This window comes from Teleopsis dalmanni, chromosome X (genome assembly GCF_002237135.1).
Source record: "Teleopsis dalmanni isolate 2A chromosome X, ASM223713v2, whole genome shotgun sequence".
NCBI classification, from domain to species: domain Eukaryota; kingdom Metazoa; phylum Arthropoda; class Insecta; order Diptera; family Diopsidae; genus Teleopsis; species Teleopsis dalmanni.
This window is the reverse complement of record NC_051848.1, coordinates 7,249,628-7,266,602: the sequence shown is the minus strand read 5'-3', so window position 1 is coordinate 7,266,602 and position 16,975 is coordinate 7,249,628. Positions and strand designations below refer to the sequence as shown.

Genomic DNA, 16,975 nt, shown 5'->3' with positions numbered 1-16,975 from the left:
AAAAAAAATTTAAAAAAAAAATGTAAATAACCAACGCACTCTGCCACCAATGAAATGCATGTGGTTTAAACAGAGTGGAGTCATCCTCACCATCATCACAATCTCCAACGCCGGCTAATCTTTATGTACAGCCACAAAGACCAACAAAGGTTATCGTTGAGACTATACCATCAAATCGAAATCAGCTAATTAATCGTAACTATTATAATACATCAACATTAAATCATGGGGTCTATGAATCACAATTACCACCAAACATACAAGAACAACAACAAATTCCTTCACAACATCAACAACAGCAACAACAACAAGCACAACCTGAACAAAGTTCTTATGATACTTATTATTCTGTTTATGACGACGATATTGATTTATATAGGGATATTGAGTATCAGCAACAACAACAACAACATAATCGTCAACAGCAACAGCAGCAACAACAACAGCAGCAGCAAGAACAACAACAATATCAACCGCAGCAACCAATACGTCAACAGCAAACGACATATCGTCCATTGGAAATTTTAACAACGCCAACACCACAACAAGTGCCAATACGAGAGACTTATATTAGCAAACCCCTATCATCACAGAAGACACAAAACTATAACAATCAACAATCGTTGATATATAACACAGATTATGAAGAGGATCTTATCGCACAAGTGAGTATTGCTATTATACTTCTGAAAAGTACTTCTTTAAACCTATGTATAGTTTAAATATACACAGGGAACATATTTCTTAATATATTAGGTAGCGATAGTCGGTTAGTATATTAATTTTAAAGGACCACGGTTTGGATTATACAAAGACATACTTATACGATTTTATATAGAACGGACTAAATTATTAAATAACACATCTATAATTTATTGTGCCCTGAAGATGAGATATAGTCGAAATATCAATGACTATATAATATATTTCATTAAAACTAGTTTAAAAAGTTGTGTAGTAATTTAAAACCACTGGCCAATTAACCCGTTTTAAAATATATAATATAACACATATTTAGACGATTTAAATTGACTATATGGTATATGTCTGTACCATATTTTTTTAAATATACCTATCTCTAAGTAGTGTAAAGCAACTTTTTCTTTAAATATTAATTAATAATAATTCATTTCAAATGTAGTTATTTATGCTTAACGTTTTTAAAATTGGAGAAATTAAAAAATTCCAATTGAAGTGGAAACATCTTTTATATATCTATGTAATCTATGTAGTATCGATGCATTCGGATTTTAAGTATAATATACATAATGGTACATATCCACTGGCTTCGTTAGACCACTTAATTTGCTTGAGATTCCAGTAATTCAAGTAAGTTAACTGATCTGACGAAGCCAGTGGAAATTTTAATAAAAATCGCTTAGAGATATAGACTCAGAATTAATGTAATTAAGCATATATATAGTTTGCTATAATATTATTAAAATGTGAAGAACGTATTTTCAATTCGAATTATAATAAGATATTGTTAATGTTGATCAGTCTTTCTATATTATTTTTTCCCCTTGCAATTCTTATTTTTCTAAAGATAGACGATGATGTTTAGTCACAAGATTTTATTAATTACATAGATTTTCTCTAATGATCTGATTATCACTGAATTTCACTGAAGTTGTGTTATCGTATAATCTCCTTAACATTTTAGATACCACTATAATTTGGAATAATTATAAAATAGGCGTCATTTAAAAAAAATTGACGTTAACTCTTCGAACTGAATAATGCTTTTGTTCAGTTCGAAGTCCTTTATATTGCATTTATCGTGGGTTATGCCATGGGAGAAATATATGTTTCCACTAAGAAATTTAATACTTTTTTAGGTACTTTAAAACATTTCTCACTTTCTTTTACAGATTGAGCAAGATAATGTATACGATCAGCCAACACGCTCTCCATCGAGGTAAGTACTTTTGCATTGTTCATAAATTAGTAAAGCAAGGCATTATCCACTGTTTTAACCATTAAACATATAACATAATTAACCTTAACATTTCTTACATGTGCGAAAGTATCAAAGCTAAAAAAAAAATAATTAAATTCATATATAATATATATATATATGTATAATATATATATATGTGTTTAGCTATGTGCATTTTATTGGCATGCAAAATATATTTAAATATCATTTACTTCAAAGTATTAATACATACTCGTACATAGCTACATATTCTTCAAATAGTTTAAATAATGCGTAATGAACAAATCAGGTAATTAAACCCATAATTAACCAAGACGTAGTGCACTCATCGTACAGTGTTGTCATTAATTAATTATATTGAAGAAACAACAAAAAGTTTATATATACATAATACAGAAAATTGCATGTAAAGCTTTCCAACTTAGCAGCAGGTAAAACATATCAAAAAACAAAAACTGCACTCTAAACACTATAATTAATGGAATGGCAATTGAATTAAAATACATATACACATATAAGATGTACTACTGTAGTACTAAAATTATATTGCCCATCCATTGTTAAAGACCAACACTACAATTACTCACTATAAACAACTATCAATTACCATAATCACACCCACAAAACACCTAACTTACATACCAGCAAATGCACACACATTTCAACATACAACAAAAATAGAAAACATTACATCAAAATTTTAATACAATAAACACTTACATATTGTTTGAAAATTTTATCAAACTTTCTACAAAAAAAAAAAATTGAAAAAAAACTAGGAATGAGCACATTACTATACAAACACTGAACGAACGTCCCACATCAACTTCAAGACCTTTCATAGCCAATGATGAGCGCAACTACTATAGTACACTTACAACGGAACCCACAAGCTACACATCGCCAACTAGTCAAACTTATGCATATGAGACCTCTGATGAATATAGCGAGGGGGTACCGGACTATTATGCAAGCATTACGGAACGGGCATTTTATCAGCAACCCACACGTTATACGACTTTCGCACCGAAACTAGTAGCTACACAAGAATCCGATGAATATAATATAATTGGTTCGAAGTTACCAAAAGATGTTACAAAATCGAATGATGCTACTTATAATAATATAGATTCTACTTTAAATTTCCAACCGGCCACTGCAACAACACCCATCGCTAAACAACAAAATATATATTTCCTCTCTAGTACTACACCAACAACGAGTAAAAAACCGACTAGTACGAGTACTACGACGACAACTAAAACAACTGCTACTGCCACAAAAACTAGTACACTTAAAAGTACAACACAAATTATTAAAACAACTACGCCCACTACAACAACAAAAGCTGTAATAAGGTATTGTTTCATATTCTATTACATATATAGTCGATAATCAAAGACACAAATTTTTTTCAAAATTGTTAACCAGTAGCACGTTATCGTTTTTGTTTTATATATAGCGCTATACTATATGTTAGAAGGGAGAGGTTCTCAGAAAAATTTGATGATTTCAAGTGTAGAAGAATATTCAAAACCAGAAATATTTATGGATAAAAAACTTTACACAACCAGTACAGTTTCTCCAACAACAAATGTGTGTTATAAATGGGTCCTTTAAAATTGTTTATACAGTTATTATATTAGAGCTCAATTCATTATTATTTCTATTATTTTTCTATTTTCTTTTATCGTCCATCATAAATGTGGGACGAAAATCGCTTTCTTAGATAACAGAAGAGGATTTGTTTTTCCTTCCACTTCAACTTCAACCCATAAACTCATATATTCCCTATATAAGAAGAAACAATTGTTGTTATTGTAACGTGTTCATTATACCCGGTTGATTCTGGCAACCATAGACCTAATTAATATTTTTTTTTTGAATTTCATCCCAATTCGTTTTAATCTTCTTTTAGTGATATATAAAATAAACAACAAAACTGAAAGAAAATAAATTTAAGCGAAAAATTATAAATTATTATATATGTATCTTCATAAATGTGTTGATTATATTTCTGGCAATGGTCGCTTTTCTTAAAAAAAATAAAAGATAACTAAATCTATTACAGAAACGATAACTATTAACATATTAATGAAATAAGCCATTACAATGGGTGATTTTGACATAATAAATATACTCTAGTGAAATGGTCCTAATTTGATCCAATTTAAGCTTTCTTCTTTACACAAAACGACACGATTGTGAAGCTTATATCAAATTTCTGTGGGATCCAATATGAACCCTTTATTTTTCAAATCTATATCAAAGTTATTTCTTGGTTGGTTGGTCAATATATTTCGCGTAGAAAAGTAAGATTCTGGAGGTATCAAGAGTGATTAAAAGAACCGTAGAAAGCGAAACCTTTCCACTATAGTATAGTGATCATTTAAAATGAAATTTAATTTCGGCTGTGTCTATCAAATAAGATGTCATAGTCAAAATCAAAATATTTATTATGTTTATGTTCTTTGCCATATTCACTTCCTGTAGACATCTTAGAAGTACATTGTGACCGAAAAGTTTTCGGAAATTCTCATTTAAAATTCGCGCGCTGTATATTTTTCGATATTTTAAGTTTATGTAGTTTGGCAGCACTGTCCTTAATTACTATGCCAAAAATGAGCGCGATCTGTCAGACAGTTCGTTTACGGCAGCTGTTGAAACCAGTTCACCTCAGTAGTGCGTTGCGAAAAAAAACAATGGAAAAAAATATTGATCAAAGAGTTTGCATCAAATTTTGTGTTTCGAACGAATTTTCGTGTGCAGAATCGTTGCGAATGCTACAAAAGGCTTATGGGGAATCAGTTTTATCGAAAACTCAAGTTTATGAGTGGTACAAAGCCTTTCAGGACTGTCGTACGACCGTCGAAGACATGCCGCGTTCTGGACGACCTTCGACCTCTACCACCGACGAAAACATTGAAAAGGCAAAGGAAATCGTGTTCAAAAATCCTCATGTGAGTGTTAGAGAGATAGCACGAGAGCTAGGCATCGGTCGTGAGATGGCTCGTTTGATTTTGGTGGACAATTTGTGTATGCGACGTGTCAACGCTCGGCTTTTTCCGATTCACCTCAATTTGTTCCAAAAACACCATCGTGGACAGGTCTCGTTAGACATGCTTGATCGTGCCAATTCCGATCCAACTTTCATGGAACGCATCATAACGGGTGACGAGACATGGGTCTACGAGTACGACATGCAAACAAGCCAACAATCATCGGAATGGAGAGGAAAAGACGAGCCGAAACCGAAAAAACCACGCCAAAGTCGCTCGAAAATCAAGGCAATGCTGATTGTTTTCTTCGATATTCGTGGTGTGGTGCATCATGAATTCGTCCCTGAAGGACAAACAGTCAATAAAGCCTATTATTTGACTGTTTTAAGACGTTTGCGTGAAAATATCCGCCGTAAACGGCCTCAATTGTGGAAGGATAATTCATGGATTTTTCATGACGATAATGCTCCCTCGCACCGAGCCAACATTATCAACGATTTTAAGGCCAAACATTCAATAAATACCATCGAACAGCCCCCGTATTCACCTGATCTTGCACCGTGTGACTTTTTCCTGTTTCCCAAACTCAAATTACCACTCAGAGGAACGCGTTTTGAATCCATAGAAGACGTAAAACAGAATTCGCAGAGGAAACTCAAAGCCATACCGGAAAGCGCCTATAAAAAATGTTTTGATGATTGGAAGAAACGTTGGCATTTGTGTATCGCTTCTAATGGAGCATATTTTGAAGGAGATAAAATAAATATTGATGAAGATTAAGAATTTTGCGTTTTATTTAAAATTTCCGGAAACTTTTCGGTCACAATGTATATTACAATGAAATCATTTTGCGCAACTGAACTTGTCAGTTTTATCCCAATATAGTTTATAAATGTTATAATTATCCGAAATATAACACCTAATGGCACTATTCAAATTTTCCGAAAATGGCTATTTAACCACAGATTTTTGTAAAGACAAAAATTTTTTCGAATAACTTCTTCTTGATATCAAGCTCTAAAGACAGATATTTCAATAAGAGTCGAATTTTAGGTACTGAATATAGCAAATAGCGTAGTGGTAAAGGTTGCTCAAAATAGCTGTTGTCAAAACGACATTCTCTTGGAAATCAGAATGACATCTAACTGATAATTCTTGAAAATCCATGTAATTAATAAAATTAAGTACATATATATATTATTCCAATATAATAAGTCTTTTTCTGATCCTCATTAACTATTGGTATAGCGCTTTTTAATTAACTCCAAAAGAATTAATCTAATTTAGTATTTAGTACAGAAAGCAAAAAAAATTAGTTGTGCTTGCAAATAAAAAATTTAAAAAATTGGCTTTTTAATGTTTAACATTCAAATTGGTTCTAATACAAAAAATATATAATATATATTTAGAGACTCATATCTGCAGCTACATATGTTACCAACAAATACACGCATTAAGTACATAAGTTCGCACATATACACAATAAAATAAATACGACAATTTTATTAAAATCATTTACACGAGAAAAAAAGTTAATATATATCACAAACTACATAAACATAGACATTCACACCACACAAAACCAATATTTTGAAACTTGTCACCGACACGTCCTTGAGAACAACACACCACAAAAACCAGAAAGAATTCCCCATCTATAAGTTAAGATACAGATACAGTTATACAAAAAACCTTTAAAAGCAAAAGCCGTACTAGTCAAGTCAACAAACTTTTAAAGAAGTCTTAAGGTATTTTTATAGATTATAAACTTTCATTCAACAATCGATATAATAGATTATGGACACGATTACCATTTCCGAGCCGTCGCGATTTGGCTATAGATTTCTACAAAAGCAACTATTTTGAGTAATTTTTTTTACCCACTCTGTAAGTCAGTATACCTTGGATCTCGAGATATCGGGCTTTCAAGTTGGAAACTTTTAACATTGATTGTACGAACAGATGAGATTCGTTTAGTTGTCGCGAATTATGATTTGTTGCCGCTAGATGTCGTGTCTATGCATAGTTCGTGAAGTTAATAAAAAATGTATAACTTTATATTGCAATATCTCGAGGATCGCGCTATATCGATACCATGTGTACTGAAAATTGTTGTCAAGAATATTGATATTTCTCATAATTTACTATCAAATCGTGAAGTCTCAAAGAAGGTAATTGTGACAGATTTTGTGCCAAAGATGTTCAATCAGTATTTATGCTTTAAAATTAATAATGATTGTACACCTACGTCCTTGGTTTGAAAATTTGTTAGAATATTGATTTTATTCTAAATTTCGCTCAACATACTCAATAGTTTTCAAACTGGTAATACTGATATCAATTGTTGAACTTAATACCATCAGATCACTGAACACACTCAATATGTTAGGAACTGTTTAGTACTTAAGTATTAGAGAAGTAATTTTATTAATTATAAAATAACAATAATTTCAAACAATATACTACTATTTTAATTTCTAACCTCTAAAGTTTTCTAAAATTTCTAGCCATAGCTCGCTAACTAACTGAATTTGTAAGCAGATACTTACAAACAAAACTATTAAAATTAAATTGTTAATAAAAATTTATTTTCTTCTCTGTACATTCTTTTTATAGGCATTTGTTAAAATTCATTTGTTAAAATATTTTTGCAAAATATTCATAACACATTTCTTAGACCGATTTTGATACGCCTACGGGGCCTTTCGCTCTCATTTTCTTAATCCTATCTGATAGATATATATTGAATAACCTGTTTTGGTTTTCTTTTTTTTCTGTTAATTTTTAAATAATAAATAAGTAGATATTTTCGCATTACTCCATAAAAATTTAAACTTAGGTTTTTAACAAGTTCAACATTTAGGAATATATTTTTTTCAGTGTAATACCGCATTATTTTCTTGCATGGTTTTTTTGATTAGCATGTGCATGAGCGTGCTTCGATTTGTGACAATTTTTTTCTCTAAAGTGCATGTGCATGAATAAAATAAAAAAAAAATTTAAGAACTATAATAAAATGAAGGAAAAATATATATATTTAAATAAAAAATATATGAAGAATAGGAATACTTAACTGAAATTGCAATCATTTCAAATGCAACGATATCAAGCTGATAATATAGAACAATATACCGAGATTTCTTAGTCTAGATATTAGAATTGATACCGTATCTTCATTCGTTTGCACCAGCTTATCGTGTACTTGTAGAATATAAATTACATACATACATCATATTCAGTTATGTTTACTTTTACAAATAAAATTATATATATTATTAAGATCTTTTCAAATCGTCATGTAGTTACACCACAGTTTCCTAGATTACTTCTAATATTAACCAACAAATACACACATTGTTCATACAAACAAGTTAACAAATCAAAAGTACAAAATAAATTCAATCAATTTAGCAATAAATCTAGCAAAATGTAGTCATCTCAATTCCACAAAGTTTCATATTAATTCTTAAAATCACACACAAAAATAAGTAATGACGAGGAGCGCCCCATATATTCGATTCTGCACATAAATAAATTCAAATAATGCCAAGACAAAACAAAAAAAAAAAACTAAAGTTAATATGTATGTGATTTTACTAACATTAATGGCATATATGTGGATTTCTCCAACAGATCCAAACAGCATGCAAACAAAATTCATAAAAACCAACTACAAAATTCACAACAACCAAAGCCCACAACACACTCACCACCTCCACCACCACCATTACCACAGTCGAAACCCTTATCAAATCCCGTCATACAAACACAAACCCCAAAGCCAAAACCCCTAATCGAAGTTGTTACACAAATCCAAGCGCAACCTTTCAGAGCACAAAATTCGGGAAGTTCGAAATCCTTAAATGTGGTTGCCAATCGTTTTCAAGGTCTACAAGATAATGACAGTATCTATTCTGCAGTTGATGATAATATAAAACTCCCTCAAAGTCGTGGTTTCGAATTTAGAAGTGTTGACACAACAACTACAACAACATCAACAACAACGACAAGTACTCCAAGAGCTAAACTGTTGGCATTGGTGAATGCTGAAGGATTTGCCACAAGTCCACGTGGTAATTTACTTCGGACTAATACAGAAAAACCGTACCGTGGCAAAAGCTCTGAAGAAATCAACAGTAAAACATATGAAGATTATAGTAATAAACACTCAGCTGATTATCGCAGTAAATATACACTATATTATAACAACGATGATAACAAATCATCGAAACTTTCAGAACAGCAAAGAAAACGCATACAAAGTTACGTGCTCTCCGATGTGGAACCGCAAAGTTTTAAACCACCGTCAGTTGTCAATAAAGTACATTTGCATGATTCAACCGAGCCTGTTTTGGAGTTACTTAGTAGTGCCAGTTCATCGAGCAGCACAACCATTCGTTATCCCACCAACGCACCTCAGGAACCAAAACCTTTCAAATATAGTTTAGAAACAGGCACGAATGGTTTTCGCTTACGTGCTGAACAGCATACATATGAGCAATTGCAGGAAGCCCCTTCAAAACCTATATATGAACGTCTGCCGATTACACAAGTATTTACAACGACAACAACGCCATTACCTACTACTACATCGACACCAGCCACCACAACGACAACAACTCCGATAACTACAACAACGACTACAACTACTACAACAAGAAAGCCTCTTATCCCAAATGCACAAGATTTTTACAATGAACCCATTTATGATGAAATAGTACCTACAACATATGCACCGCCTTTACGGATATGGCGCAATGGACGCCCTAGCGTACAACCTAATCTCCGCACTGAAAATCCAACCTATTTCTCTGACAGTTTTTACGACCGTTCAATAACACAAAATGAAAATAATTTGTCACATAATTTAAAACGTGAATATCCGAGCTCTTTAGTGAGCAGCACAAGCACTACGACAACTACAACACCACTGCCAAGTACTGAGCCTACTACTACAACAACAACAACAACATATAAACCACCGACAACGACTACAACTACAACTACAACAACAACGACAACTACTTCAACCCCATCTACTTCTCCACCAACACCACCGACTACCGAACGCACCGTTCAGAGTTTTACTGCTCGCTCCAACGTCTTCAAGGATAACTTAATTAAAACTACTGGCAGTCCAGCACATCGCTTTGTTTCGCCCTATAAAAGTCTTGAGACAATATTACAGGAAAAAGATGACCGTTATGGTTCCAATTCCATACGTACAACTTCAAAACCACGCTACACAAATCCAACTACAGCGTTGCCATATTTACAAACCACAAACAAATCACTACGTAGCTATTTTCTTATAACGACTCCTCCGAGAAATTTAAGTGATGCTCTCTTTGCCACAATGTCGAGTGGTGTACGTAATTTCAGTATAAGTGATGCCATATTAAGCACATTTTCTACAGTCCCCTTACGACCAGCAGTCCCCAATAATATTGCACCCATCGCTTCAACTACAACAACTACGACAACTTCCACCACCACCACCACACCAAGTAGTACAGCTAGTGCCTCTACAGCATCAAGCGCATTTTCCACCATCATCGCCACATCACCTATACGCGTTGCTGCAAATGCACAAAATCTAAAGGCCAAGATACGCGGTGATTATAGTGCAGCAAATGCGGATACTCCACGTCCACGTGGTCGCTCACGCTATACAGCTGCCACAGCCAACAACTTATTGGAGAACGATGAACCCACTACGTACTCACCCAAATATCGCATTCCTATTGGTAACATAGAAAATAGCACACCTGTCAGTAATCAACAGTTACAGCGCAGAAAAACGCAGCGTGCGCGTATAGCAGCTGCAGTACAACCTCAACGTAACAGTAATCCAATAAAACCTCGTGAGAAATATCAAGCCTACAAAATAGAGCAGCAAGCGCGCAATAATGTCAATCAAGCACAAAAAAGTTACAAACGCAAACCTATTGAGAATGAAGCATATGATGATCGACCACGTGCGGAAGCTTTGGTACAATTTCCTATAGACACTAAACAAGATAATAGCATAGAAACTTCTGGAAGTGAATTAGGTTCATCTACATCTACCGAACATGTGGTGGCTATAACAGATCGTCCACTCAAATATTTCTATTCAAACAAATACCGTCAACAAACAGCTGAACATACGCTTGCTGAAAGTCTGCAAAATGCCGGCTATATTGCATCCAGTACAGGACGGAGCAAATATCGCCCAACAAATGTATTAGAACAGCTACAGCTCTTTTTAGCTGGTGACAGTGACGAGAGTAGTTCACAACAGTTTGTAGATGACTTTTCTGACCGTGAAATCGAAGCCGCAGTACAGGAAATAAAAAATTTATATCTTAGCTCTACGACTACAAGTACTCCAATAACAGCGTCAACTCTTTTCACAACAACACAACGTATTCCTACGATAACAAGTACAACTACACAACGACCCAATACAACAAGTAGACCAGCGACTGCTGTTGCTTACATTAGCTCCACAACACGCTTCCCCAGCACAAATACACAAACAAGTACACGTGCAACTAGTCTTGCACCACAATATCCATCCCGCATCCCAGCCTCTACCACTATAACACCAAACTATACCATAACTTACCCAGTAACCGCTAGTAATGCAGTTAGTACACCTTCACTCCTTTCTTCCTCCACTACTATTACTCAACCAAGTACTGCCAAATATACGTTACCGCCTACGCGTGCCTCAAGAGTTAATAATGCCATCAAGTCGTCGATAGCTGCTGCAGCATCTGGCTCTTCTGCTGCTGCACCCAACTCATTTTCCTCCTCCTCCCAGGCGTCTACAACGGCGGCCAAAAGTAAACTTAAGGCCACTGGTATAAACTCTTTGGCTAGTAATGCGAATGCCGCTGCCGGTACTGCTGTTAAATGCTCTGATAACACATCGAATGCTAAGTGCAACGAAATCCCTACGAGGTACTTAAACAAAATAAATTTAGTAAAGCTAATTTACAAAACAAAAAAAAACATCTGAAAAACTTTTTAAAATATACTTTACTAAATTTTTAGTACATAGTTTAGTAATGAACAAATTTTTTTCTATCGTGTAGTAGTCTTTTCTATATAATGTCTATAAAAATATTTTAAAAAATTAGTACAACACTGAATCTTGCAAAAGATAATGCATTTTTGTAGTTCTAAAAAATAAATACACAAAAGGAAAGAAAATATATAGTAAAATAGTATGAATCTTTATATATTTTAGTTCAATTCTTTAGAACAAAGTATTTTGTACTAAAAACAAAAATATCTGTAAAATGTTGCAAAGTAAAATTTTTTTCACGGTGTACGCTAAATAGTTTTAGTAAATCTAATTTATATTGCAGAGTTACTGGATTCTTAAAATATTTTTTCTATTTTCTAAATTTGGTTCGCAACGTGTACTAGAAACTTCAAAGGTGGTGGTAGAGACTAGAGCTAGTTACTTGTAATCTTTATTAGAACTTTTCAGTTGTTCTTATTTGACTTTTTATTTCTTTTTCTAATCGCTATTTTTTGTAAAACTATTAATTCAAGCACTTTACTTAATTATATTTTTTTCTTTTTTGCCTTCTCATGTAATTTATTTATTGTTTTCTTAACTAAACTTGAGAACCGAATACATTTTCTATGAATTTCTTATTATTATTATTTTTTTCTTAATTACATAAATTATTTTTTGCACTTTACTTATATCGTTTGCACTTATTTGCTAATTTTTGATATATTCAATGCATTTTTTACATATCTTTTCACTACTACATCAGTTTAAAAGAAAGCTACCTAACGGTCAAGTTCCTATATTACCCATTAGACACCTTACAGTTCTGCTTCAAAAGGATTTTAAAAGCCAAGCTAAATTATACAAACCATATATTCAGCTCTAATGCAGCTGTGAGCTCGAGCTTTATATGTAAGCTTTTTTGCTAGTTTAGAATTATAATTCCACTTTTAAAGTATTTGATTCGAGTTTTGACTGATGAACTAATGCAATGCAATTGGTGAACTTATGCTTTAACTAGTTCTTCTAGCGAGTTAGTTTTGTAGCGAGTCAGCATTGGCATTACTTAAAGTTGTGTAAGAAATCAAACATTAGAGCTTTTATCACTTAATTTGTTTCAACCTAAATCAATGCCTTTCACCTGCATTTTGTATCGAGTAAATAGTAAATACATGATAAAGTAAAGCTTTAGAAATTTACCACCAAATCTATTAAAATTAAATTTTTCTCAGATTTTTTTTAAGTTATATTTTTCTTAATGATAAAACAGTGTTATTTATTGAGATTGTGAAACAATAAACAAAGTTATAGACAACATTATAAACAATATAATTGCCATAGAGCTAGAGAGAGTATTCTTAACGAGTATTTTATAGCGATTAAATATAATTGTTTCGATTATAAATATGAACAATTATTATTTAACACCTCCATCGCAAGTGTATACAGCCAGCTTATTATAATACTTTTAAATAATACTCTTTGTGCCATAAATTATAATAAGTACTTATAAGTATAATTTTTCTTTAATATTATATTTATAAATATATGAAATACTCAATAAATTTGTAGTATAAATCTATTGTATATATTTAAAATATTTTACATTAATTATAATTTAATTTTTTATATTGGTAATTCTGATATAAATGTTTATTGTATGAAATATAATTATTATTTTAGTTTTATATCATTAAGTTAATACATATACATATACGTTAACTGTAGTTAACTAATTTTTTAAAATAAGTCTTTAATTTTTAAATAGGTATTAACAATACAAAAAGAAAAATCTTTTTAAAAAAATTTATGGGAGATATCTCCTTCTCTACATTTATAACAAAATTTAAACTTTATATTTGTATTTGTTTGCAAATTAACCCATTATCTGACGCTACTAGAAGGAGGCGGAATTTCTTAAAGCCGTTTTACTTGTGCACTTATGTAGTCCTAATTAAGAAAAAAAAATTTTTTTTTTTTGCTAACCCGCCCAGTTTAGGCTGCACCCACTGTTGCGTTTTCGCAACATTGTCAGAATAAAGGTTCACATACCAAAAAGTTTTGATGTTTTAATATTATTAATTTTTTATTTTTTGTGTGTTTTTTGAACATTTAATTCACTTGTTATGATAATTTATAAAACACTTAGGGTGCAAAGCAACATTACATTTGGTACAGTTATATATGGTTTGACTGCGACACAATTTACACCTTTGTCTGTTAGGTGTTTGGGATACTGTATGATCAACATTGTCGTATCTTGATGATGTTGGCATGTTTGGGTGTCGAAAATCTGATCCTCTGTTATTAGCAAATATTCTGTTACTTCTACATGGAAGTCAGCTTGTGATATAATTGCCTTTTTTTAACATTTTTTTGAAAAATGCAATGAAGTTTCCAAGCGTTAACCATCGCTGCATCAAGTCCATTAGTTATAAGAGGCCAGTACCATTTTTTTCCTCGAATCCGTATTCGGTAATTGTTTATAGTATTGTCAAAGAGATCAACGCCACCCATTGTTTTATTATAATGGCTTATAATGTTTGGCATGCTGATATTACCCATTTTCTTCTCTTTTCTAATATAGCCTTTGGTAGTTTGCATAGGAAGAGTTGCGATGTAGTGTGATGCTACTGTAACTACAGAATTGTCATTCCATCGACATAAATATACATTGTTGTCGACATTGTATACCGCATCACTTGTTCCTCGTAGCTGCTTAGATATGTCCTTTACATTTACATTTATATTTATAAATTTTGGACCACTTTAGTTTTTCTTTTTTGTTTTTTTTTTTTTGATACGTTAGTTTCAACTTCATCGGCCGTATAATTGAAAACCATTTCTAATTCACCTGCTACTTCATTTGGTAGTTGTTCTCCATCCTCCATCAACGTGTCATCTAATTCCTCCGCATCACTCTGGTTATCGACATTGGGCGGAGGCAAGATAGTAATGCGTGTACTATCAGGGGAATCAATATCATTAGATCCCATCAAAATATCTTCAATATCACACATAGATAAAAACTTTCGTTGTTCACTTATTTTAACACTAATGTTTTAAGGCTGAATATTAAATTGACACTAGAAATGTTGATTTGAATCTAATGACTGTATTAGAAGTCTTAGTGTATTTATTCAATAATTTATATTTATACACCAACATTGTACAGTTTCAAAGAAGAAGTAAAAAATTATACTGAAATACCATAAAAAATCATAAGATAACATTAAATATTTTAAAACATGGGAATATTTATCGTGATAAGTTGGAGCAAGCTTATTATTTAATTGCTATTACGCTAAAAAATTAATTGAGACTACCTGCTACAAGCAATAGTTTCTTTACCGGAAAAAAACTTTAGTACTCGTTTCTTGACATTGTTGCGTTTTCGCAACACCTGACTTTGAGAGTTTGTGTAACGTACATATATCACCAAATAGCTTACAATTTATATAGATTCGCTAGAATACACTATTGTAATTAAGATTTAGGTAAAAAATTAACACAAATTTTCTCCATTTATATAACACATGGATAAAAATAAGCAAAAGTCGTATAATTTTAAAATAACACAAAGACGGCTCTGCAAAATCTTCCATTAAATTGTATCTATACAATTCAGGTCAAAAAAAAAATTATATATTGTAGATAAATCATAGTCCTATTGTACAAAAAAAACTATAAGCACAAAAACCTTTTAATTAAATTTTAAAAAATTTCTGAATACAGCGTTAAAATTGTTGCGTTTTCGCAACATTGTCAGGCAATGGGTTAAAAAAATATATTGTTCTCATAATAATATTGTCATTAAATTCATTATACTATTATTTGTAAATAATTAATGTATTAATAGCTACATAATTATTATTAGTTTTTATAATTTATTAACACTTTTGAAATAATGTAAAAAGTAATTACTTATTTTTTTTAGAAAAACAATAATACTTTTTATATATTTTAACATTTATTTTTTAAAATATTTTTTTTTTTAAATTTTTATTTTTTAAATACGTATTTTTTTAAATATTTATTTTTTTAATATATTTGTTTTTTTTTTAATTTTCATTTTTTAAAATATTTATTAATTATTAAATAGTATTATTTATTATTATAATATTATTAATTATTATTTATTAAATATTAAAACATTTAATTTTTATTTATATAATTTATTAAGAAAGATCGATGTTTTCTATTTCATCGTGCATTTTGATACAAATATATATTTTACATTTTTAGGTATTACAAAATTCGTATCAGGATTTCAATGTTTGGAACTTATAAGTTCAAACTCTCTAATATTTATATATGACGATGTAAGACTTTAAACTATTACAATTATCTCTTATTGCAAATAATAATTATAAGCAACAGTAGAGTATTTTTTTGAATACAAAACTAATATTGTCTTTTTTATTAAAATTTCATAACACTTTTTTGGACCCCTTAAATTTTCATACCCAAATTTTCAGAATTATTATTTATAAAGCAATCAAAGCTATTAATTTTTATTGAAGTTGAGCAATAAATCTGAAATATTTTATATTCTGAAATGATATTTTTTTTTAAACATATAAAATTTTTATTTAGAGGTTTTCTATAAAATCTGAGAAACTTCTTTTATTTTATTTTTTTTCTGAATTTGTCTTTTTTTCATTCCTCCATTTTTGGTGCCGTTATTTTCATTTTCACATATTTTATGCCACTTTAAAAGTTCGTTACCGTAAAATAGTGCTTGATAGAAGCAAATAATTTAAATCCCCACAATTTCCGAATCTGTTTAATTCGTATACAAATACATATAAGGTATTACATTAAAAAATATATAAAGCACTAAGAATATATATTGATAAACTCTTCCTTGCTTTTTGTTTTTGGTAGATTTTTCTATGAAGTATGATGCTCTGTACTTGGGCTAATATCATACATCTATCTTCGCTTCGTTCTTTACGTTTCCTAAACCAAGAAATGATCTCCAAAATTTATGTTATATTCCAAACAACAAACTGCTTATGAGTT

At 31.2% G+C, this 16,975-nt stretch overlaps 1 protein-coding gene across 4 annotated transcripts in view; it reads right to left on the bottom strand.

Annotated features, from left to right (window-relative positions):
- The window catches only part of LOC119690198 (dual specificity protein kinase splA), a 236,797-nt gene that overhangs the window by 6,176 nt on the left and 213,646 nt on the right, over nucleotides 1-16,975 (bottom strand). The window lies entirely within an intron of this gene.